We start from the raw sequence: 25939 nt of genomic DNA, 5'->3' as shown, positions 1-25939 counted from the left end.
CACAGCCATAATACGATTGCAATATTTTAAGAAATCGAATGTTTAAATAAAATTGTTTATATTATAACTACTCTTTAATGAGCTTTAATTTCTCAAATTGAAAATCCAAGTCTTATCTTTATTTCAATAATCTTTTCGTTTCCTTTCCTAAAAATATCGGCGTTAGCCTTGCGAACCTCACGCATCGTGATAACAGTGTGTCGCGTCGTTATGATGCCAGCCGACATCAACGACAGACCAAAGCTAAACGCGTACAGGTTGCGTCAAATCAACGGGCTAACGAACTCGCAGCATCCGCAGGTCGGTTACCGTCGTGGAATACGACGTGAGTCCGGGGCATCAACCGCTGCGTCGAGCGTGTACCACCCGCCACACATATCTGCCTCTCTCCCTTTCCCTCTTCTCTCTCTCTCTCTCTTCCTCTCTCCCGACCGGCATATAGGATCTACGGAATATCAGTGCAACCCTCCGGTAACTAGTTTCTGAGCAGGTCACCCCAATTAACGTTTCCACGTACAGCACGACCGCTCCTATCGTCCTCTCCTCATCTCTCTCTCTCTCTCTCTCTCTCTCTCTCTCTTTCTCTCTCGTAAGCATCTCCCTTCTGTTTCCGAGCCCTCTACGTTCCACTGCTTTCCGCTGTATGCCGTGCCGCGGTAAGTCTCCCAGAAACTTATAATTGCGAAAGGAGTCGGCAATTATAATTGCCTCAGACCGACGGAGACGGCTGTAATTATCCAAAAAGTCGGTGCGCGAGAGGAGTGCTCGACGCGAGCACCGCAGCCCCGCGCGCACCAGCTAGAGCTCCGCACGTAGTTTTCTCCAAATCGCGAGGATTAAGGGGAATAATGGACGTGAGGGAGAGGAGCGCGTTTGCGCTCGGCGGAGAATCTCGCGCAGCTCTTCGGCCGTAAACGTAAACGCGGCGCCGGCGCCGGCGTACGAATAGACGGAGCGCGCCCGGACTCGAAATTAAAGTTTCTTAATTATTCGCATTCTTGATATTTAACGTCGTTCAAATCGAATCCAATACGAAGCTATATTATAGTGCCGGGAATTACGAAGCATTGTTTCGCTCGTATTTCGATCAATCTGTTCATTGGCGCGATCCATTTTCCCAAAATATGTACGATAACAGGGAAAAAAAAAAAAAAAAAAAAAAATCAGGCTTGTGTTAAGCGTCGTTAAATCGTTGTTCGATCATTGTCTATATCATTCAGAGATACACGGAAGCCGGCTTGTCGACAAAAAGCGTCGACACGCTGAATCCTCATCCGCTCGGCGGAAAACACTCGCTATAAAATTCGTCGCGCCAAATCGAGTTTCTCCCTCTTCTCGGGCTCGGCGGCGTTTTTGATTAAGTTCGCTCAGGCGGAGGCATTTAACGGAAAGGCATCCTGTTCCGGCCGCAATCGGTAAACTGATTAAAATATAATCCCCAGGCCAGGCAGACAAACAATCGACACGATCGCGGATATCGACTGGCCGTCGGGCATGCAAGCTCGATTCTTGCGCAGGCGAGCAAGAAAAATTAACCGGCGAGATATTCGATTTCACCGCTGACCTCTCGATATTCATCGTCGACCTCAAGGGAATGGGAGAGCTCGGAACAAATTAAAACAAAACCCAACTAATTTAACGCCATTCAATCAACGCGCCTTAGGTTCGCGTCGCTATTTAGCCGCGCATTTTGCGCTAATTGCGGTGCGTCTGAATACCGCATTTCATTCATCTGATATGAATATTGCATTCAACGTTATCATAGTCCGGGAATCAAATAGCCGTATTTAACGCTGGTTGCGCGTCGGTTGGATACGCACGTCTCTATACGTAATTTCTATATTCCGTCCGAGCGTAAATTTATTTGTCTTACGATTAGTCATACTTGCCACACATTAAGAAATAGATTTGCTGCATTAAAAATATATTACTTTTGAATTTTTTACAAGGGAAAAGAGAAAAGAAAGAAAGTACGAAAAATATAACCAGGATACGCGAACATTATATTTCGAACTCCATCGTCGACTAATTGTACCGGCATTTTTATGATCGTGCCATTCAAAGAGTTGCTCGATCTCGTTAAAACTTTTGTCGTAAGGGCAGATTCGCCGGAACGTGTCTTATGAATTTAGCACGCACTCGTGACGTCGCTTTCGAAAAATCATCGAACGCCTAGGAAAACAAGAATGCCGCCCGCCGACCGCCGCCCGCCGCCCGCTCGTTGGCCGATTGCGGATGCCTCCTTCACGGCCCCCGATGTAATTTTCTGAATGACTGCGTAATTAAAACTCTAATTTCCTGCGCTTAATTGACCGGAGTCTTGGTTCCCCCTTTGCTCGGTGCCTCCCGTCCCCCGCGGCTCTCCCCGTCCGGCTCGCCCACCAGTCACGCCGCTCGCTCGCCCCTCGTAAAGTAAAGACGCAAGGAAGATGAACGTAGATAGGTCTTCGTGCCATTTTTAAGACATTTCCTTCTAAAGATTCGGCGTGTGTTCTTCAAGTGTCGAAACGACAATATCGCGCTCGTGCTGATTCGCCAATTATTTATTTCTACGAAGAGATACGCGCGTAAAATGCGGATACGTATAAATGTTACTTTAACAGAAAACATAATTATCGAAGAGACCGACATAATGTTTGAAATCTCGCTGGCGTCACATCGGGAAAACGTTGATGTTAACCGACGCGCGCGTTTGTGAAGACAGAGATGAAAATGAAGAAGGAAAGTCGGGGAAACCACGGGCACAATTACAATTAGGAAAATAGATTTTAAATCCGGAATATAGCACTCTGAAGACAGACGCCGGTGACAGTGGAGAGGGTCGATGCGAACAGCCGCGAGGGGGGTTGCGCGCGACAGAGGAGACAGGGAAGGGGGAACAGAGGTGGAACTCCAATGGAAATTAATTCATTACTCTAATGCATTGAGAGCGAGAGAGAATGGGCCAGGCGCTGAAGCGTTCCGCTAAAGATGGATGTCTCGTTTTCATTTCGAAAATTAACACTCTTCGCTGTTACTTTCCGAGCCGGCGGGGATTCCCTTGTTTCGCGTTCTCTTAAACGCGAATTCGCGCGAATCCCTAAGGACACACGGCTGTCGTATAAAGTAATTTCCTATATTTAATAAAAGAGATTTATAATATAAAAAGAGTAAGATAAGAAGAAAGGGATGAAAAGATACTATAAGTAATTTTTATTAGAATTCTGCGAAATTAATTATTTAAGATAATGTTTATTAATCATAATTATTCTATATATTTTATACTTATTATATTAAACGCGAATGAGATTTATATACGAAAAGATAATTATTTTAAAAAGTAATTTATATTCCGAGATATATTTGTAGCGTTTTTGATGTTTTTTGGATCGAACCTTCGACTATCGGGGGATCCATGTGCGTACTTACTTTTCGCACTTTATAAATTTTGTTTTCCCGTAACTGTCGCGGCTCCTTGGCCGCTGGTGATGCTCGTGAGATGTGTAGCGCGCTCGTTAGCGTATTCATAGGTTTATGGGACAATTAACCCTTTGAGGGACAGTTTAATTACAGAAGTGATTAAACATCTTAACGTACAAACTCGGTGGGTTCCGGACGACGTATATGCATTCGCAACGCGATGTGGCAGGCAGCCGGGTCGGCTGGCGTGGCATAATAGAGGCGAGAGTCGGGGGAAGGACGAGGGAGGCACAAGCCTGGCTGTTACCAATTAACATACTAATGACACGAATCGCTTTTCGAGGGCCGGTGTAACCGGCCGGCCTGAAGAGCCTCGTGTGGGTGCAAGCGTCATGTTGCGTGCATATATTTTTCGCGTGTGTGTGTGTGTGTGTGCGTGTATATATTTTAAAAATTGTCGGTGATGTTCGTAAAATCGGTTTTTTAATCAAGCCAATCGATTTACGAGATGTCGTACTTTTACGAAAATTATATCTCTATTTCTACATATAAAACGGTTTGGAAATAAATTATTCGATTGTACAACTGCTTTTTATGTTTGGTTTTTATTTATTACCTTTATAAAAAGCATAAAGCTGCAGAAAGAAAAAAAAATATATTATGTCAAACACTGAGAAACATTTAGCATTAATTACGTCATTATATTTAATTTGTGATATTAATTTTGTGAATCAGAAATATAGTCCTATTTATATTATTTTCCAGTAACAACATTTATCAATTCAAATCGTTAATTAAATGAGAAGAAAAACATTGTGTGGGATATAAGGATGTCAGAAGATGTGGAGAAAAGAGTAGATTTTTGAACGAAATAAGAGTGAGAGCATACATATAAAGAATAAGAACTTGTAAATCTGAATCTTATAATGGAGACAGCTAATCGCTTCGACGTAACGAACAATAACACGTATGTAAAAGTATGCGTTTCTTTTTGTTCGAACGTACGTTAAGTGACATCGTAAACAAGTCAATCGGTAAGTCGGGTGTCGGGTATCTGCGACGAGAAATGTACAATACTAATAATACAGTAGTCTTTCTCCACTAAAGTTGAATTTTAATTAAAACCTCGGACATGTATGTGTGCGTACATTATAACATGAGACTCAGATTACAAATCGATTGTTATACGGAAGCTCGTACGCGACATGTGGACGCTCTAAAGAAGCTGTCACAACGAAATCTAGTCCCACGTGAAAACGGTGTATATCTAGTATAATACTTTGTCAGATAACAGTGTCTCTCGAGGCACATACGAGAAATGTGTAAACATGGCTAAATCAAAAAAGAAGCTGCAATGCCGCCGTATGAAATTTTTAACGAATGGTCTCACGCATCTCAAACTCGGATTCGCGTTTACTTATAGGGTACGACATTCAATTTGGAGAATAAATATGGGGCGGAGCGCTCGCGCGCGCGCGCGATTTTCTCGCGGTTCTCTCAGAGATATTTCTGCGGATGATTCGCGATAAAAATCCATAAACTTTTCCTCGCAAAACTCAATTAAACGTTTATCGGCAAGCAATTACGCATCGGCCGCTCGACGAGAAACGCTACGACGAGAAGCGCGCAAGCGATTCCCGATAGTAAATCTTGCTCGACATGATTGAATTTCACGATATTGTGTATCTTTACGGTGGAGAAAGAGAGAGCGCGCGTAGGGGGGGAGGGAGGGAGAGTGCGATGGGGCCACGGGCGGGGCGCAGGGTATATAGATAGGTAGGTTGAGTGCGCTAGATTTAATTAGCTGATTATAATGTTTATTTAATTAATATAATTGGCAAAGCCCCGCGAGCGTGTGTACAGACTTACACAGGCGCCCCACGGCCATTCCGCCGGCGTTGCATTTAATGACGTCCATTAACGAACATTTACATTAGCAGTAATTATTATCGCGAGGGCGACGTCAGTGCGCTCGAATTGACCGAGGAATTTTCGGGCATTCATTACCGCGTGTGGAGGCCGATAAAAGCGACGATTATACACACCACACACACACACATATATATATACTCTTTCTCTTTCTCTCTCGTACGCGCGTGATTATTAACGATATTTTGTTAAACTTTCCTCGCGCGCTACGCCATATAAAACCCGATCGGCGCCAAAATCACTGTTTAACCGATATTCGTTACTTGATATTAATTGAGCGTTTACATCGACGCGATGTTTGTTGTTCGATACCGCTTCCGGCAGCAATATGCAGTGTAAATATATGTATACAGCGTGATAGCTAGCGGTGCAAGTATTTCTATGTCGTAATTTTTGGCATCGTAAACGATCGTAAACTTTTCGCGATACATGACACCCACAACACAAGGTGTTTGTTTACGTGTATCATGTTTACCCAACTTTTTCTCAATCTTCCGACGTGGATATTTCATAATGATACTTCAAACGCACATTTTCAATTAACATGTTTATAAGATTCTATCTATTATTTTCAATATAAGAGAAAGGTTTCTCGCGCAATCTAAAATCTAAAACTTCATCATCCGCAAGATTCGCACGCGGATTACTATCAAATCATTATTGTATCTGTAAAAAAAAAATTCGAAAGAAACAAGAAGCTAGCCATCGACGAATTACACACGGAACGGACCCACGACGAGATCAGATTTCACTACGCGTGGACGGGCCCGCAGCCGCGCGCTCCCCGCCGCGTGACGTGATCACCGCTATGACGCAGGGGGGAAAACGCGCGCGCGATACACACAGCATCCATGCATCCCAATACCCGATACATGTATCTTACGCATAGAGAGATACATATACGCGCGAATCAAAGAGAGAGGGAAAGAGAGAGAGAGAGAGAGAGAGAGAGAGAGAGAGAGAGAGAGAGAGAGAGAGAGAGAGAGAGAGAGAGAGAGAGAGTGAGGGCGTGGGGCGCGGAAGCAAGACGGAGATAGACACAATACTGCGCGATCGCGCCGTGTCGGGCGCTCTCGGCAAGCATCGGCAGCGCGTCGCGCGTCGCCGTCGCCTCCTCATTTCGCGTCTGACTGCCGTCGCGGACGGACGGTGGAACGAGTCGTCGCCGGCAGCGCGGTTGCGCGCAGCGACGCTGAACGGGTCGCGGCGGGGGGAAAGGGGTACGCCTTGTCTCAGTGCACGACTTGACGCAGCGACGGACGACACGGGGCAACGAATTTCGGACGACGAGTTGAGAGGGAGAGAGAGAGCGAAAGAACCTCGCGAAGTGTGTTCGCGCGCGCGGCTGACTCGACCGAATCTTCGCGTGCTACGGATCGATCGGCGTAACACCACATCGGGCCCGCGGAGCAAGTGAGTTCGGATATCGCGGGAATCCTGTTCTTATGTGAAACGTTACTCTCGCGAGTCTCGCGTATATTCGCACGGCGACACGGCGAGGACAGCGAGGACGTCGACGACGACGGGCTTGTGCTTTATGAGTGTTTCGGACTGCGACCTCGCGTTGCTTCGAGTGGACGACTACCTGTCGCGGGGATTTCGCTGCGCGGATCATCGGCCGGCCGACCCTCTCGTCTTCGCATTGGTGAGTAAATTGAAATTTTGTATCTTGTAATACGAGGAGTGTTTCGCATTTACGAGATCAATCTATCATGAATGATCTGACGTTAGCGAGTGAAGGAAATAATGCGATATAATTCGCGGAAAGAATAACGATAATAAGTGGTGTAACGGGAGCGATAAACGATGATGAATAGTGATGGATCCCGGTTACGATGATTATTTACGCGTAATTCAATCACTAGCGCAAATAATATATTGAAATGAATTATTGCATTTTCCGATTAAGATAAGGAAATTAGCGGAATAATCGGAGAGGCGAATTTTATGAGTATTTATATTTTTGCCTTTTCGCATTCGCGTAAAGTTGCCTCCATTTGACAACAATTGCGCGCGACTTCAAAGCGTTCTGCCGCGCAAGAATCACGTTTCCGTGTTTCGCGCGTTTTTGGTAAATATTTATAATCTCGTATCTTCTTCGTCTCCAAATTATAATTTAAAAATATTTAAAAATGCGAGTCTGTCGACGCATTAGTTCAATGTTATTTATGTCGTAAAAATTAAATTATCGTAAATGGATGGACGTTGACGGAACGCGTTGAATCGCGATATGATCCCGAAAATCGAGACACTCCGCATAATTTGCATTAATTTACGCTCACAGCAAGATGCGTTGCATCAAATTACATTTTCGACATTCAATCGATAACGTGCCGTATTTCCTATTGCCCGTCATGAAAATTATATCGAAACGCTTCTACATTCTGATAAAAGTCTACTGCACACTCGTGAAATTTTGACGACAAATTGAAATTCAAATCGCGCGTCGGCAGTGATTCTCAATTTACTGCCACGTGTATTTTATGTACTTGTTAAGCAAGCTATTGTGCAGAACACGTACTTTGGCAAAATTTATTGACGTGGTTTTATTCCTAAACTTAAATCCTTCTTTTTAAAAGATGGAGATTATTTGTTACAGAAAAGTTATTTTTTCCAAAAATTTAGAGTTTTAAATTAGATTTAAATTTTTTAATCAATTTGATAATTAAACATGCATTTAATACAGATCCTTAAAAATGTATTTCAACCAATAACGGCTCTTCAATTTTTACTATCATTACATGCGAAGAAATACAAATAGAAATGAACGCACGCGACGTGATAAGATCAGTCGCCAAGCGCGAGCGGCTCTCGATAGCTCTCAATAAGATCGAAAACGGATGTGCAGCCGACCGGATGAGGAATCAGTGGCGAAACAAGGTACTTACGAAGAGAGGGTAACATCGGGAGAGAGACTCGCGCGCGGATCACGGGGAGGTGGGTGGGGGGGGGAGGGAATGGTATAGGATGGAAGAATCAACGCGCGCGTGTGCGTGCGCGAGTATACGTATCCGCGCGTGAAACGACGCAGGCGCGTTCGCCGAAATGGAATAGGATGACCGAACTCGAACGAGAAAAGGGAAATAGCGATAGGAAGGGTGAAGGGAATGAGATGGAGGTGCGGTGGTGGAGGTAGAGGAGGAGGACGAAACGAGGGACGCGGAGTAGAACGGGGGTAAAAAGGGAAAGGAGGGAGGAAGGGGAGCGAGGCAGAGAGGCAAATGCGGCGTAGGGAACGGGCGTGAAGGGGAGGGGGAGGGGGGAGGGGGAGGGGTCCAAGGCGTTGCTTGCTTAATTACTAAAAGCTAATCAATTCCGGAGGAAGTAAAGTTTAAATTGCAAACTAAAGTATAGCTACCTTCCCTCCCCCCTGGACGTAACCCTGCAAAGCGATATTACCGCTCGCTGCATTCTGCAATTAGCCCGTGGTAAATCATTGAAGGAAAATTATGGTCCGCGTATTTGCTTCTGAGCGAGCGGCAGTTTATGCAATTGGAAAAATTAGCGGTGGTTTTATCGCCGTTCACGGTTCGATATCTCTCTTCTCTCTTTGCCGAAGAATTTCTTTAACTAAAATCCTTATTTTTACCCCCCTTTTTTTTTACTGCGATACGAGAATTGCAGGAGCAATTTTGAGAATATATCTAGATTACTTTTTTTTTTTTTTTTTTTTTTTTTAATAAGATCACTTTTTATGCCGAACGATATGTCGGTATCCTTTGCACGAAAACCAACCCAAATAAGGGTTATCGGGATGGCAGCGAGAAACGTGTCGCGGTTCGGAGTGCGACGGGGGGGAGGATGGAGGAGGTAGGAGGAGGGGAGTAGGTGAAGGTTGGAAGATGGAGAAGAGGGTAGGATGAAGTATACAGCACTGGAAACAAGCAATAAAATCAATGTCGTTTCCGGCGATTCAATTCGCAAGACACATCGCACAATTTCACATACAATTTTACGGCAGAACGACCACGACTCCTATTTACTTCACGGTCGCCATCCCCCTTATCCCCCGTTCGTTTTACCGTCTCTCGATTTTACCTTTATCCCTGTATGTGTGTATATTTTTTTGCAAAATAATTCGAGTTTACTTATGTTGATCGGTAAATAAGGGAAAGATTCTTTTCGAAAGGAGTATTTTGTAAGAAAATACATAACAAATATGAGATAGAGAGAAAGAAATATTTCATTATTTTCGTAATGATTGATGGCAGACGAATGGTAATTGAGAACGGCATGAGTATCAGAATATTTATGGTCGCTGTTAGTTTATTTCTTTTTATAGCATCTATTTTGCTAAACTCACAGCGAGAAAGCTCATTCGTGATTCTCGAGTTTGGATTATCCCTTGCTCCTTGGCCGGGATCGGATTCTTAATCGGTGAGCACTGGCCGGAAAATAGCCACTTTGCCCTGGCACGAACGGGCGCGAATCTACAAGCGCTTCTATCGCCTGTCCTATTGGTTACGAAACAACGGGGAGGATGAATGGAAAAAGATCTTGATTCGCAAAAATCTCTCTCTCTCTTTTTTTTTTTTTTTTTTTTAACGAGAAATTAATCGCTGGAGAGAAATCAAGTGAAAAAGATCGATTTTACGGTGCGATAATTGTTGAATGTCCTGTACGATTTTTCAGTGATCAATTTATATTCGGAAATTAGTTTATCGAACGATTAAAACATCCTCCTCTGTTCTCTAATTCGTCGGCTTTTTCCTTGTCGTTTGATTTTTTCGAGCTTCCTCGCAAAGTGTTAATTTTTGCAAATTAATATCACATGGCGCGCAGCGCGATATGATTTCATGTCATTCAATCGGTTGATTGCGCTCGCTCTCGTACGTGATAACTCGCGTGCGCATGCCGAGAGAGAGAGAGAGAGAGAGAGAGAGAGAGAGAGAGAGAGAGAGAGAGAGAGAGAGAGAGAGAGAGAGAGAGAGAGGCGACCGTTTGTCCCGGACCAATCGATAATATCGGCGGGTAATAAAATTTGAAAGAATGTAATTCCGAGAAAAGTAGAAAACGCAATAACGCTTAATCGTATTTGCAATCTGCATCCTATACTGGCGGAATCGCGTCGAGCGCGGACGACCACCGGCACCGCCGCGACCGATTCGATCTGCGATGCGGGTATCATAATCGCAGCGCCGCGTAATATCATTTTTATCTGGCTTCGATATCGATTACGTACCTATATATGAGCCCGCATCTCTTCGGGCGGCGATCGTCGAATGTACGTGTGCCGTAATAATGTAACTGAATACGTGCGCATTACGTGGCATCTCGCCATTTCTCTCTCTCTCTCTCTCTCTCTCTCTCTCTCTCTCTCTCTCTCTCTCTCTCTCTCTCTCTCTGAATGCAAAATATTTTTATACACATTTATAATTATCGTACATCTCTGCGATATACTATGTCTTTCTTTTCTCTCGAATTCCACCGGATCATTGATAACGTGCGACGATTTCCTTTTCACGGTTACACAGCGCTAATTAATGGCACATAAATAACGCTAAGCGAACTATTATTACATCCGCGATATTAGCGTATTATGGTATTACGTATCGCGACATTACAATATCGCAATATGAATATTAATCGTCGACGTATTGTTCGTTCGTGTAATTAAAGTGGACGTCCCATCGAGTTTGAATATTGTATCAATCAATACGGAGCTCGCCTAATTATCTGCTCCCCGTTTAGACGATTTTTCGTTGCTTTAGATCGGATTATCATGCGTCGGCTCATTAATCGCATAATGATGCAACGCCATTGCGAATGCTTTCGATTGATGTTTCAATATAATAGAAATGACTGATAACACAATTGTTCTGCAATTTAGCATTATTATCAGAGAGATAGAGAGAGAGAGAGAGAGGGGGGGGGGAAATAACTCGTACCGAGAATAAATGGCAGTGGCGGCGGCGATGGGATGAGTTTCCGAAGTAAATTTTCGGGATTTCATTTGGAAAACATAACGTGCCCCGTGCGGTATTTACGGGTTCCATTAGGAAGCTGTCAGTCGGTGATCCTGTGGCGCATCTTCGTGCTGCACATATCCTGGGTGGTCCGGGGTGGAGAGACGCGACGTACGATGCAGCAGCGGTGCACAGTCCGTGCACCGAGCCCGCTATACGAGACGACGCTATACGTTCCGATGGAGGACAAGCTTATGGAATGGAACGTTCATCCGCGGTGATCCTCGGAGTACCGTTTCTTTCGGCTGACTTTCCAGTTTTCTCTCCCCCGCATAGGCGTCGATCGAAGCGCGAGATAGGTTCGCGGCCGCAACCTGTACATCTCCCGCTCCCCTTTATCTTCGCCGTATAATTTTGTTTTACAATCTACGGCGAATACGGCGATAAAGAAACACAATAAAAAATCTATTTTTGACGCTTGGATTACGATTCTCAAATAGAGAGATTCGAGCGACTCGTTGCCGGGCGTTTTCCATGAATGAAACATCTCGGTTGCCGATGGTTCGCGATTTTCCTGAAATTCGAGAGATTTCGGCCCGCTCCCAATTTGTCCTACCAAATCCAATTACGGTTACGATCGGGCAAAAAATAACACTACATGATGACACGTGTGTTTTTGAGCGTTTTTCGCCCACCTGAAATAACTCGACTACCGCTGCCCGGGTTGTTACGAAATTTGATATCCCGCGGATAGCTTCGCCGCAGTTTCGACGTCACGAGATCGAAGGCATCGCTAATAAAAATGTTTCCAGGAATGGCCCCAATTCGGACAGTTCGATTACCTATTATGTCTTCGTCTTTTTTTATTTATTTATTTATTTATTTATTTATTTAGGGGTGTGTTACATATGCGAAGAGTTGCTGCGCTACCCGATCGAACTTAAATTAGTCGCAAAACAATTTATCGCGTCAATGGATATCTCTTTTTCGTTTGACACGATTGTAAATAGTGTCCATAGCTCTGCTTTGTAAATATCGATTACTCGATATTGTCGGCTAACTGCACGATCTTTATTCGAAGTAACTGATTGTTGATATGAGAGCACATTATAAGATTAAAATTCACTTTTACTAAGAACATTATTTTTCAATGTTTCCATAATTTATAAAAATAAAAAAAAATAAAATTTACATTTGATGATTTTTTTTTTTTTTTGGATATTGAATTAAAATTGTAGTTTTGTTTTATATTAAATGTTTATGTGTGTGTACAATAAGACTGTACTTCTAACTCAATATTGGATAGATGTTAGAGAGAATATGATTTGTTTTGCTTCTTTACCGCTCGTGCCACGTCATTCTGTTTTCAATCCTCTTATATTGTTTTAATTTGTCATACACAATAATATATAATTATCCGCGAGATGGAAAGTATTGTAATCGGTTAAGTCTTTTGAAATATTCACGAAAACGCAATCGATTAGCTATCGAGTATTGCGTAATTACCGGGCCACGCGTATTCTGGATAACTAATAAGTAATTAGGAATTCACGCGACGAGTTGTTACGCTCGTAACAAACGATCTTCATGAGATTGGCGCTTTGCACGCGTGCTTGCGATCGACGTTAATTGACTTTATTAATTTACGTAACGATTAATGCGACCGCGATAATTAGTCGATATTACTTAAATCGTGTTATACTCTTGCAAACAAGTGTAAGTTTCGCGCGCGCGTATATAATATTACGCAAATCGTCATCGGTGTTTCTCACCGTCGTTGAAAAAAAAAAAAAATCGCTTTTTGTCGCATCAGAGTTCAGGTCGATCGTCGACGTTGTCGGATGCGATGGCCCGATATGGAATATTAATTTTCGCTAACTCACCAACCTCTCACCTCTCCCTCTCGCGTCGATCCGTTTTCCTCCTCCCTACCCTCCCGTCATCCTCTCCCCCGCCGCTCCTTCGTCACAATTCCGTGTTCCGTCCCGTCCCGTAGTACAATGTTTTCCAATTAACTTTATTCGAAATCGAGCGAACCGCCGCGCCGTTCCCCCCCCCCCCCTCCCATCCAGTCGCATCCCCTTATTCGCTACACTCGGTCGTAATAGCCGGATTCCATGTACAGAAAAATTTACGAAATACTAAAATATCGAAAATTCAAAGCGTGGTATTTCGTAAAAATGCGCTTGATTTTCGCGTCCTACCGAAAATAAAAACGGAAAAACCTGTTTTTCTATTCTGTTGCTTTTCGTAATGATTTCAATAAAAAAAACCAAACCACCTCGAAAAATATTATATTGATATATTTATTAATATTTTCTTTTGTAAAGAGCGAGCGTGTGTCTAACTTTTAATAACGATAACTGACATCAGTGAGCATTCAACAATCGACCTTAAATTCATCAGTTGATTATAGCACGTCCTACCCGACAGAGATGTGTCATAGTTACCTCGGGCGGAAGTCCTGTATTATTTCACTCGCGCGAGGTGATATAAAGTTAATGATATTTGGTGCCGTCACGTTCCAAAAGTTAATTCGTTCTCGGTATTAATACGGCGAGTGCATCCCCGATAATGAGATTGCGTTGTGCGAGGGGACGGATATAAGAGGTAGTTTATAAAGCTGGATCGTAATAACGTATTGTCTGGCTAGCCAGAGCGCGTGTCTATCGAAAACGAAATAATTCGTCGCGTATTGCCGTAATCCAATACACGAAAAGAAAAGATTCGCAATTCAATCTTGTATTTAATAATATTAATCATAAATAATTTTTTAAGCCTAAATTATATTTAGAAATCTTATCTGAATAATACACGGGTGTAAATTGATATATCGTATGTCTAGTTAAATCATTAAATGAAGAACACGCGTTTTATATAATAATAATAAATAAATAAATTTAAAAAAAAAAAGATTTTATTATATATTATATTTTATTAAATATTAAATATTAAATATAATTTTATAATATATAAATATACTAATAAATAATAAATAAATAATCCTTTTTCAATCTTTAAATATTTTAAAAATAATAACGTTCACACACACACACACACACACACACACACACACACACACACACACATCAAAAGATTAGAGAAATAAGCGAATGTATGTGTGCCACGATATTCTGTTCACTTTTTATTATTATTACATTTTACATAATTCGATATTTAATAGTTCGCGTTATATATGTATAATGATGCAATTTTTTTAGATACAAAATCAACAAAACTCTGTTTATTTGATAATTTTAATATGAATTTGAGATTTTATAAAATATAAATTGTATGATATTATCGACAAAAATATTTACATTATAATTATAGCGAACGAATTAAAGAAGATGTTCCCAAACTCGATGGGCTCTCTCAAAACATGAACGGCTCATTTGGAGCGTTGTCAATACTCGGCGCGCGACTAAAGTGTTAATAAATCATAGCCGCAACTCGTAATCGCAATTTCTTTCGGAATCTCTATATGACGCGCTGGTGAACTAAAAACCGCGCCTTTCAAGTCTAATGCACGGACCTCATAAATTGAGGCGGTTTCTTGTCGGTGGGCCAGGCGATGCGACGGTCCGGCCGTTTTTAGTTCCGCTCCGCTGCTATTATTGCGCCATGCTTATATTGGTCAGAAATCCGCTCTTATACGCTATTCCATTTGAGGCAATCATGGATGAAACAAGCTGGAGAGGATCCTCGCATTGCGACACATAAATTATGCGCGTTTGCGTTGTACATTCCTCGCTCCCAGATACCTTTATGCAAAAATCTTTATTTCTCTTTTATCGCTTTTTTCTTCTTATCTGCTAAGAAATTTTAACCCGCATATTTGAGAAAATTTCATCTCTTATCATTTCAAATTTTTATGATCCGATTGAATCCTATACGTGAAATAATTTTTAACGAACGGATATTAATCTCTTCTTGCATCTTATTCGCGGTCATCTTTTTATTTAATTTAGAAATTAAAAAACTTGTCATATGGAATCATGTGTAATTTTTCAAATTAATCCGAAGCATCTCTCTATTGGTTGTACAAGAATTATGTGATGTTGATCGAAAGCGTTGGCCGATTTAAAATATAGCCACGATGTATCAGTCAATTATGCGTGACCCGATAAAAAAAGGTATTGACGTTGCCGGTATGTACCCCGTGGCCAATGTGTTAATTAGACAGGTTTTCTTTATACGATCTGGACCGCAATTACCGGTTTCGCTCCTCTTCTTCCTTCTCACGACATCGCGAAAACGATCCATCGAGGCGTTTGTCGGCCTCGTCCAAGAGCCATTCCGCTTCTTCCGTGAAAAAGAGAGACGTGACCGGCCGTTCGGAAAGATTCAGATAATTACTTTCGCTTCTCGGGCGCACGCTTCGACGAGTCCGAATCCGAAACAACCGTATCTTGCGGTCATGAATTTAATTAAATATTTTCGTGGCCGAATGTGTCCGTTCGGTCGCGATTATCTCGCTGTTCTTTCGCGCGCGGAGACGAGGCAATTTACTTTTTTAATCTCCGTAATGAATTAAACGCTTTCTCTCCCCTCGGTCCGACTCGTCCCGCGATGGCCTCACTCCAATTCTGTCGCCTCCTTCTCTCGCCCCCTGTACAGTACTCCATTCCGTTCTGCCTCCCTCCCCTTTGCCACGCTGCTGTATTAGCTTTTCCGATGATTCTTCGTTGCCCATTGAGCTTTGTCGGCCGCCGATAGATACGCACGCGTGCAGCTGTAGAGCGATATTGGTTGAAAACGCGATCACGATAATACGCGTCTCCCGCAAATGGTTAAGAGAGAGAAAAAAAATAAGCATGATTTTTGCGAAGAGGAAGAAGAAAGAAACGATTTCTGCTTAAACTAAGGGATAAGCAAATGCGATTTAAGAATTGTCAGTATTCTGGATAGTGTTTTTGTCACGATTTCTGGCAATCTGTGTATAGAATGTTTCACGAATCATATATAATCTACGAATTGATCGATTTTCAGATCAATTTTTTTCTTAACCAGAGTATCAAAGGAGTTGTAGTTTTTAAATTATGAGCGATTGAAAATGAAGAAAACTTTTTGAAAAGCAAGTTTCAAAGTAGTGTGAAAAGATAGTACAAACTTATCTCTCCTTTAATTTCATATAAACTATATACTTAAACAAAATTTTGATTTGAGAATTAATTACAAAATTATTTAATACTGAAAATTGAAAAAACTTCTATTAAATGACTTTTCTCGACATACTTTTGCTGAGCAAAAAGATTGGGTCAAATATATTGATAAAACAAATTTATAAATGAAACATAATCTTAGATGTGTAAATATTGCAAATTTAAAAACCGTCTTTAAAAAAAGATTTTGTATCTCTTTCTATTTATCTTTTATTATATAATACATATAGATCTCTGGCTTCTTCTGTCATGAAAGTTTGACTAAATTTTCACAATGAACCATGGTCTTCTTTATTTCATCGATTGTAAAATCGACTCCGTGTCATAGTGTTGCCGCTGCTTGCCTGATTAATCTCTCCAACGTGAAATCGGTACTTTTCGATGCATTCGGTGATGGAGATAGAGAAAGAGAGAGGAAACCGTGAGTATACACGTCGCAATGTTCCCCTTCCACTCTCTCCCTGTACTCGGGATAACAATCGGAGTAACCAGCGGGAAACCACGAGGGAAGACAGTAAAAGTGGCTGTGCGTCGAGAGCGCGCGCGTTTCCACCCTCGCCGCGGAATCTAATTTTGTCGAATGTCATCCCGGAGACTCGGCTCGGCGCGGCGGTGCAGTCGATCTGCATTCGAGCGCTCGAATCGCTCGATAGCGATTTTCAGCTAGTGTCGAGGGAAAGGAGGAGGATCGGGAGTAGGTAGAGGCCGGGAGTATCGGGGACTTGAAATGGGAGGGGGGGGGGTGGATGCGCTGTCCGTTTTCCCGAGGAGAGCACCCCGTCGTAGTATCGAGCCCACGGATCGTGGTGCCGGCTATAATATATTTTTTATCCGATCGAGGGGGGATCGTCTTTATGGAGGGTGTTTCGTGCAGGCTCCGGGCAGCGACGTTGTGTACCGGGTAGCGCATAGGTACGTATTATCGCGACCATTTCGCGTACAGGGAAAGTTTAAAAATACGGATGGCTGATTCTAATATCGAGCGCAAAAATGTCGATGTCAAAGAGTACTCGTTATCCGGAAAGTATCGATATGTCGGTAGTCTCGTTACATCGTGCTCGCGCTCTCTAACTTGTGTTAAAGTATGCGAACGTACTTTAACTCTGATCCGTAATCCCGCATCCACTCGGGACGCGCGTACTCTATGGACTTTCGTGAGTTGCGCGTGTTTGCGTACGCAGCCGCGTATTAGGGATGGTATATGTACTGATGGCTGCTGTTTCCCAAGCGCTAATGCGGGTGAGCAACCCTTTGAGCTACGAAAATTCGTCGCGAACTTAAAAGCATACGTGAGTGCTCGGGACGGATGAACTGAACTATTTGCGGATGTGCGAGAGCCAGATTTATTAAAAGAAATTGTAAAAAGAAAAGGAAAGAAAGAAAATAAAAACACAATGCGTCGTCGCACATCGCGTGATAAATCAAATAATAATTTTATCTTTTCTAACAAAGCCTCTGAAATATATTGCGAGTTCACTTTTAAAAACGTGTGTCTCGTGAAAAATTGAAAAGTGCTTTCAAGATTCGCGCGGATTTTGTACTATTAGATTTTTAGTATAAATCCGACTTTTGAGAGCGGACGCTATAGCAGCAATGACGTCGACGAGAGGAATCTACCGGGTGATACGCGAGCGTACAGGAAAACCCTGAGGGTGAAACAGAATGGGGGGAAGGGGAGAGGGGGAGACGCGGAGGACAGACGGAGATGGCGGATAGCCGCGGGTGGGGATCGCGGCGGCTTCGCCAAGGGGGTAGCTGGCGGGAGGGGGGAACGTTCGGTATGGGGGATTGAAAAGCAATTTCCCCGCGATGGGGATGCGCGGGATGTGGGCCGAGCTTTATATTAATGATCCAGATATATTATCGGACGTGACCGAAATTGCTGTCAAAAAACTCGGATATTGGAGCAGAGTCGAGATCGCGAGACGGTCGCTTCGCTCGTTCTCTTCCTCTACGCTTGTATGTATGTACACACACACACACACACACACACACACACACACACACACACACACACACACACACACACACAGAGAGAGAGAGAGAGACACGCGCGCACGCACACATACACACACATAGAGAACTTACATACGAGCGACGCTACTTGTGGAAAATAGCATCGATCAAATAGCGCGGGAAAAGTCGGGACTTCACGGTCGTTTAGGCGTTTTTGCTCGTACTTGTAGCAAAACTGTCACGACGGCGATGGATCATTCCCAAGCATTCTATTGAGAACACTCAATCCTACGTGATTATGTCTGGGTTTTTTTTAAAGATTAGTATCGAAATTTTATGACAACAAATATGGTATATCTATATATCTTCTTATTATCGATAGTAATAATGGCTGAGAAAATATTTCCTCAGATATTGTTTTATATTTATCAATTTTATCGTACAATTAATGAATTTCTCGAAAGTGTCCCGTTTTTATTTAAAGAAGACAAACATTTTCTCTATGTGTAACGCGCGAGATAACGCTCATAACGCTTATCGAATCCGAGCGTGCGTGTCGAGCGTGCGTAATAGCTGGATGGCTCATTTTAAGAGACATCGCTTATGCGGGTACGTTAAGTAGGAAAACCTGTCTTGCCACATGCGTATCCGGACCATGTCTCATGCGACTCTCCTGATAAGCAGCTGCAACATTTGCGGCGCTTGCGAGAGCCTCAAAGAGATAACGCATATGTATATCCCCTATACGGCATACGCTTCGTAATATCCATATCCCCTTGCCGGCGAAGATAGCCCGACGATTAGCGATTAAGTTCATTACGCTCGTTAATGAACTTTTTAACGTAATGAGAACGATGTGGGACCGGTAATTGACCGTCGTCAAAGAGATAACATTTGCGCACACATGCTTCTAGAGTATTATGTCTTTGCCCGCGAGCGTATCTCTGTAAATGTTAATATAAATTAATTAACGAAGATTTATTTTAATCAGTGTTTATTGTTGCATAATCAACGATTTTCATCCCATACATTTATATTGTATACATTTTTCCGAGTACGTATTAAAAAATGTACGGGCGTAGATATAATTATCGCTTCAACTCCATTACGCTTCCATCAATTTTTTAGCTGCTCTCGAAAGAACTTTCACGATATTAGGAAATCAGAAAATCGCGTAATAACGAACTTTTCGACATAATAAATGTATTATATTGACGTTTCATCCTTTTGAAGTACAATAATACTTGAATCGGAATATAAGAATGTATAAACAAAAATTTTTCCCACATTTTACTCGCTATTATATTGTATAAAACGTATCATTATACGAGATACATCTATGGAATCTTTTACGGGAGGATTCCGGTAGAATGCGAAAGCGTTCATAAATGGTCGATTATCCTAAAATAGGATATCGATTATGTCACTAGGTATTATGGGGATTCGATTTGTCGCTCGATCAATCGGTCGTTACACGAGCGGGTATAATTGCGCCTGAATTAGTAACGCCGCAGTCTCGATTCCGGATCCCAAAGATCGCCTTTCGTTGGTCCCTATTTACATAGCGGGATACACGGACTTGGTAATACAGTCCCCGTTGACCGTCATCGCGTCGCCGGTTGGTCGAAGGGTAACGAGCTCGTCTGTCCACCCGGTCGTTGAATCGGACAGCTCCGTCTATATATGGCGTTTATCACCACGCGGGGAGGGATGGCGAGAAGAGGGGGGGGGGGGGGCGCTGCCGTGAGTTAACACGCGGTCCACGCTAAGATACTTGGATAGACGTAGCTTGGCAATTTCCATATCTCGGGGTGATTGTAATGCACATTTATTAGTTGGTAACGAGAACGGGCCGGAATTAACATTCGTCGGGACCAGGTTGTCCCGACGAGTATTTATATTTATGGCCGCTGTCCCTAATGCGATTAGCACGACTACGTGTTCCTCCCTTTGTCAGCTTGTCGTGTTCGTGTATTCGTGCGCGTTGAAAGGCTTCCGCCTATTCTAGCCAATCGAGTCTGGCGAGCTGGACACACGCATGTATCGATGTACGTTTTTAAGAGGTATCGTAAGTCGAAAGGTAAGTCGACGTTAACTAACGTCGTTAGCATTCGCGTCTTCATAAATTTTCAATCGCGACGTTTTTATTATTTCGTTAAGACCGTATCCAACGAGAGAAAAGTTGATAAATAAATTGCTCCTCCCTTCTTCGATTTAAATCATCGAGTCTTTTAGAGGCGATTCATCCGTAATGCAAATGCGAACGATTCACCGTTTCCTAATCATGTATTCTCAGACATCATTAATTTCTCGTTTGTATATTTTTGCGCGAATATTTAAATCGTAATCCCTAATGGATCCAAATAAACTTGTTTCGCGACGGACGCGTCTAATCCGATTGATTGTTTCCATCAAGCAAAATGCATTCCGATGGAAGCCTCCCGTCCGTGATAGCTATAGCCGAAATGTACGCGTCGAGTCGACGTATCACGGGCGACAGTAAACTTCCACTATCGTTGAGTGCACAAAAACCGATTCTGCCGGGGCGAAGTAGTAAGGGAGACTCTTCGACCGGCACTTTGCGCGACGTTCTGCAGCGGCAGTAGCGTCGTCATCCTCTCTCGCGTGGAAATCGAACGTGGCGTGGCGTCGCGGCGAGGCTGAATCGAATGACGGAGGAGTGTGAGATACTGGGGATGGATGTGTCGGTAAGAGCGGATGGGAAAAGACGGAGGGACGGGGATGAGAGTGGGTGAAAGTGGTTTGTCGAACAGTGCGAGCCACCAGACGCGGCTTGGCGCAAGCGGGGCAAAAGAGAGAGAGAAAAAAAAAAGATGATAAAAGCTACTGTAGAAGATAAAATAATAATAGCGCGATAATGTAAGATGGGAGGCGACTGAAAAGAACGCGTTTCAGCTCTTACCGGATTGACAGCTCGCATTAAACTCTGTACTCTGGTGGCTGTGGTTATTAGAGAAATGCAAGTTTTCAAATTCGAAAGAAATTTTTTAGAAGGAAAGGCATAAATTGAAAGACTCAGCTTGATAAAAAATTTGATATCGTTGTCATTTCATGTTATATATTCGCACATAATCGTAAGAGTTTTTAAATGATTAAGCTTTAAATTATTTAAAAAATTTGTTTTTCAAATAAATTAAAGATTTCCCATTATCATCTATCATTTGCGAGAAAATAGTTTCCGCAACGAGGCAATAAGCATTAAAAAAAAAACGAAGAATAATTTCGTACAAAGAAATAATGTAACATTATCGAAGATAAGAAATTGATACATGATTAAGTATGTGATCGCCGTAAAAGGGAACGGAATTACGTGCATCGCATTAGCCAGACCGGCATTCAAGTACGTTGCTACTCGGAACCTCAAAGGTGTTCGCAGATCCTGAACGGGGGAGCACGAAGCAACGGCTCCGTAGAACAGCAACTGAGGATGGAAGAGATTCTACGTGCAGTCGCGAGGGGCACGAGAGCCCTCGGAGATCGGTAGGTTGGTTGGCCGAGGGCTGTGGGTAGGGCTGCGTCTGTACTTAGTTAGCGGACAATGCGGCCTCTAATGAACAGCCGGGGGCGCCCGACGACGCGCGCGGCTTGGCGCCCCGATGGAGCAACCAGTGGTGCGCGTCGACCGGTTATACGCGAGATCGTCCGAGAGATCGCAACACGCGTTATTATATATACCACGGCGTCAACGCTCGCTAATGCGAGACACTGGAGAATCGTAATGCGAATCGTTACCGTCTGTTTCGCGCGGAGCATAATAAAATCGTCTCGCTCTTCACCTCGTTACACTCGTTCACTGTCGCGTTAACGCAGCGATCGTTTGGTCCGTCTCTAGTCGAGACATGCTTTTATTCGCCGCAGATCATAGATTAATCGAAGGGTTCGTATCGAGTCGGATAAGATTCTTAGGCCATACGCGTTACAAGTTCTCTAATTAAAAAAAAAAAAAAAAAAAAATCTTTTATCAAGCGCGTAATGTATCTCTGATGGAAATTTAGATACTGAATCTCATTAAAGACTTACAGTTCTCGTTTTCAATCTCTCGGCTTAGCGTGTGCCGTTACGAAGTCTTTTAATAGTTACCCATAATGGAGAGAAGAAAATTGACGGGCCGGGAAAAATATTACCGTTGCCGTGGAGCTCAGCGTGAAGCGCGCGCGCAATATCGACTCGATAGAGAATTAGAGAGACGGGAAAAAACCGCGACGCGGAATGGGCGGGATTGAGTATCGCTGGCTGCCGCGACGGTCGTAATTAGATTCAATTGTCTCGCGTTAAATCAGTGACTGCGCCTCGTCGCGTCGTCGGTTCCCCCCCCCCCCCCATCCCGCGCGTCTGTCCGCCGTCGTCCTCTAACTCTAACTCCTACGTCTCATTGAAATAACTCGGCCGCGATGTTACATACGTACGTACGTACGTAACGTACGGAAAATCGAGCTTCGGCGCATCGAAGACTTGAAAGAAGGTTCCGCCGTTCGCGCGTCGAAAAGATACCCCGATTCTTCGCCGCGTTTCTTTGTTACGGCATTCGATTTCGCTCGCTTGCAAATCGCATTACGTTTTTCCATCTCGTGCGTAAATAATAGCGCGGCTAATGTCCTCATAAGTTGCAGCTATCTGCGTTTCTCTTTCTCGCAAACGATTGACGCGCGGACGAAAGCGATCTCATTAAAAGCGATTTCTGATTAAAATAATAAATGTTAATAAAAGAAAAACGATAAAATACAATGTGTAAAACGGTATAGTAATGTGTAAAAGTACCGGGAGATTCTTGAAGATTGTCGAATATTAAGTGCAATCTTTACGGATTATAATTTTAGATTAAACGCGTAGATTGGCGCATACCGAAACGACCGTCGACGGGGCTTCATGCGGGTTATTTAAGAACCCGCGTCGTTCTCCTCCTCGCGAAAAATTCTTTTGTACGGCAATTTAACGGAAATCAGCGTTAACGATCCGAATTGAAGCCATCGGGAGAGAAATGCCGGGGGAAGGCGAACGAGGAAGAGGGTGGTCGGGAATCGATTCGACGACAACGCGCGGCGTCGAGAATATGCCATTCCATTCGAATCTTTCGAGTGGAATTAATAAGAGCGAATTAATAACGAAACATACTCCTCACGCGTACGGGAGGTTCCCCCGGGCCCCTTTCGCCGTCCATGCTTTTATCGGCTTAATCTCTTTACGCGCGGCCACTCGGCACTCGTCTACAAAGGCGGAAGACTTTTGCAACGAGAACTCGCCCCGAGTTTAATGAAAATAGTTCTTACGTTTTTACCTCTCGGGGATCTCGGTCGGCCGTCGTGGAGGGCGAAGGAGAAGGGGATCGAGGGACGAGAGGGGGTGTCTTACGCGTGGCCTCTTAACGAAGATTCTAATTAAGCGAGTCTTTTATTAGCCGCCGTTCTCTCCTCGCGATTCCCGATTTTCTACAATATATACAAACTCTTACGGTACTTTGTGGATGTATCGGCATCTACTACAATAGTATTCTCTGTAAGCCGCGGATGAAAAGAAGCGTCGAGGAAAAAAACGGAAAAGTGTTTCGAGAAACTATATATTTTTATTATAAACTCGTCTCGTTCGCTTTTTTCCATTACGCAAGCATGTCTTATGTTTACATCAATCTCGATCTTTGCAATTTTAAGGATATCCCGATATTCCGAACAATGCTACTGATCGTGCATTTTAAGAAGATACTCTGCATTGTGGATATTCTGAAAATTGCAAACTATAAAAGTTGATTTCTTTTCTACTTTTTCCCCTACATGTGCTATTTGCACATCGCAATTCATCAATTTATTACATCGCTGTATTGTCCGTCGTGTATAACTTTTTTCTAAAAACGCTAAATTAGCGCGTTATTTCCGTGTTTTTTCGCAGAGAAGCAGAGAGGAGAGCAGTTGAAGGAGAGAGGGACACTACTAACGGCCACGACGGAATTTCCATAATTCCAGCTTACAGAAAACGACAGGTTTTAGCGTTGATGTTCAGTTTGTACCGGGTGTATTATTTTAAGTGGCGCAAGTCTGTATAATTCAAGACTTGCGGTACACGGACAAGATGAAAGACGAGAAGACGATACGGCGTGAGAATTGGAGAGAGAGACTGGATAGAAAGTAGGAGAGAAAGAGAGACAGAGAGAGAGAGAGAGAGAGAGAGAGAGAGGAATGGAGAGGTTGAGGGTGTGGGAGAAGGTCGACGCGGTAATGGCATCGTCGTGTCGCCAGCCTCAAGCTCCAGTGATCCTCAATCGCGCGAATTCGTTCACCGGATACACGTCATACGCATAGGCACTTTAACACACGGAATTAAATCCCGGAGCGCGGGGAGGTAGGGATTGCCTCGTCGCGCGGTAAACAATGGCTGTCTCGATGACGCTGAAGCAAGATTCTAAATTAATAGAACGCATAGAAGAGCGATCCTGTCGAAATAAACATACTCGAATGCGGGAACGCCACGTGGTGCGCTTTCGCAGGATGTCTCGAGATCGACCAGTTCTTGCACAGTCGTCTTGCCGGATACCAAGACGCCAGCCTTTTCCGTCTAATTGTCCGTGTTCCACTTTGTATCCCGATCCCGATCCCTCTTTCTCTCTCTTTTCTCTCTCTCTCTTTCTTTCTTACTGCCTCATTAAATAGAGCGATTAAAATCGGGAGCCGTGGCAACGCCGCGTGCAGTATGCAAGAACCCTGCTATTTTCATCGTATATATGGTACTTTATAAAGATGAAACAAAAAAAAAAATTGTTTAAAAAGGAAGCGAGGAAGCTCTATATAATATTCCTGTAATATGAAGTGTCCCAATGTGTTTCGAGTAGACAGTAGAAAAACTCCGATCTTAATTTTAACAACAGATTTTCTAAAGTTAATTTCATCGGAGATTATTTATGAGAAAAATTTAAATATTTTTTACATACAGTGTAGATACTGTGCGAATTCGAATCCGATAAAATTCGACAGCTTTCCAGGATTGGACGGCATTAACGGCGAACGCGGATGAGAGAAATCGAGTACGTGAATCGTTCCGTGGAACCGCTTAGTCGCTCTTGCCCGATACCGCGCTCGACGATAGTTAATTCAACGGAATTTACCGACGTTTGTGCGCCGGTTGAATAGCGTATAAATTTTACTGAGCGAGACGCATTACTTTCTATTGTGCCGTGTTGCGGTCGTCCTCGCGATACGAAAATCTCGCTCGACCTTTCACCATGGTCGTCTCGTTTTGACTGCGTTGCATATTGGCGATGAACGATGAACTCTAAACTATAAACAATGGTTATAAGCGGAATAGAACAGATCATTTTTTTATTAATCTTTTCAATCATTGAGAAATTTTATTTGAAAAAAATATATCTTATTTTTAAAGATATATTAATAAAAAATAAAAATCTTTAAATTCCGTTTCTTTTATTATTAAAAATATGGAATAACGATGTTTAGTTGGTTTAAATATAATGAGAATGTCCCAGAAAACTTGCAGGTGGAAAGAGATTATAATATTAATATAAATTATAATTTTCTTATATTTTTAGAGGATACATATTCTTTGCCTATATTTTGCCGA

The 25939-nt window shown here is 42.9% G+C and overlaps 1 protein-coding gene and 1 long non-coding RNA gene across 3 annotated transcripts in view; one reads left to right on the top strand and one right to left on the bottom strand.

Moving 5' to 3' along the window:
• LOC138932393 (uncharacterized) overlaps window positions 1-25939 on the bottom strand; it is a 200257-nt gene that overhangs the window by 11878 nt on the left and 162440 nt on the right. The gene's annotated exons all lie outside the window — the stretch shown is intronic.
• LOC138932408 (LIM domain only protein 3) overlaps window positions 6463-25939 on the top strand; it is a 52543-nt gene continuing 33066 nt past the window's right edge. Inside the window, exons 1-2 of one of the 2 annotated variants that reach the window (XM_070294208.1) lie at window positions 6463-6973; window positions 24257-24347. The gene's annotated coding sequence lies outside the window, so the exon portion shown is untranslated. The remainder of the gene's footprint in view (window positions 6974-24256; window positions 24348-25939) is intronic. The other variant, XM_070294205.1, reaches the window with a different exon arrangement.

The sequence above is a fragment of the Polyergus mexicanus genome, unplaced genomic scaffold, assembly GCF_030449975.1.
Source record: "Polyergus mexicanus isolate NDT 795.1 unplaced genomic scaffold, iyPolMexi1.0 SCAF_4, whole genome shotgun sequence".
Taxonomy (NCBI): Eukaryota; Metazoa; Arthropoda; class Insecta; order Hymenoptera; family Formicidae; genus Polyergus; species Polyergus mexicanus.
This window is presented reverse-complemented; position numbering and strand designations above follow the sequence as displayed.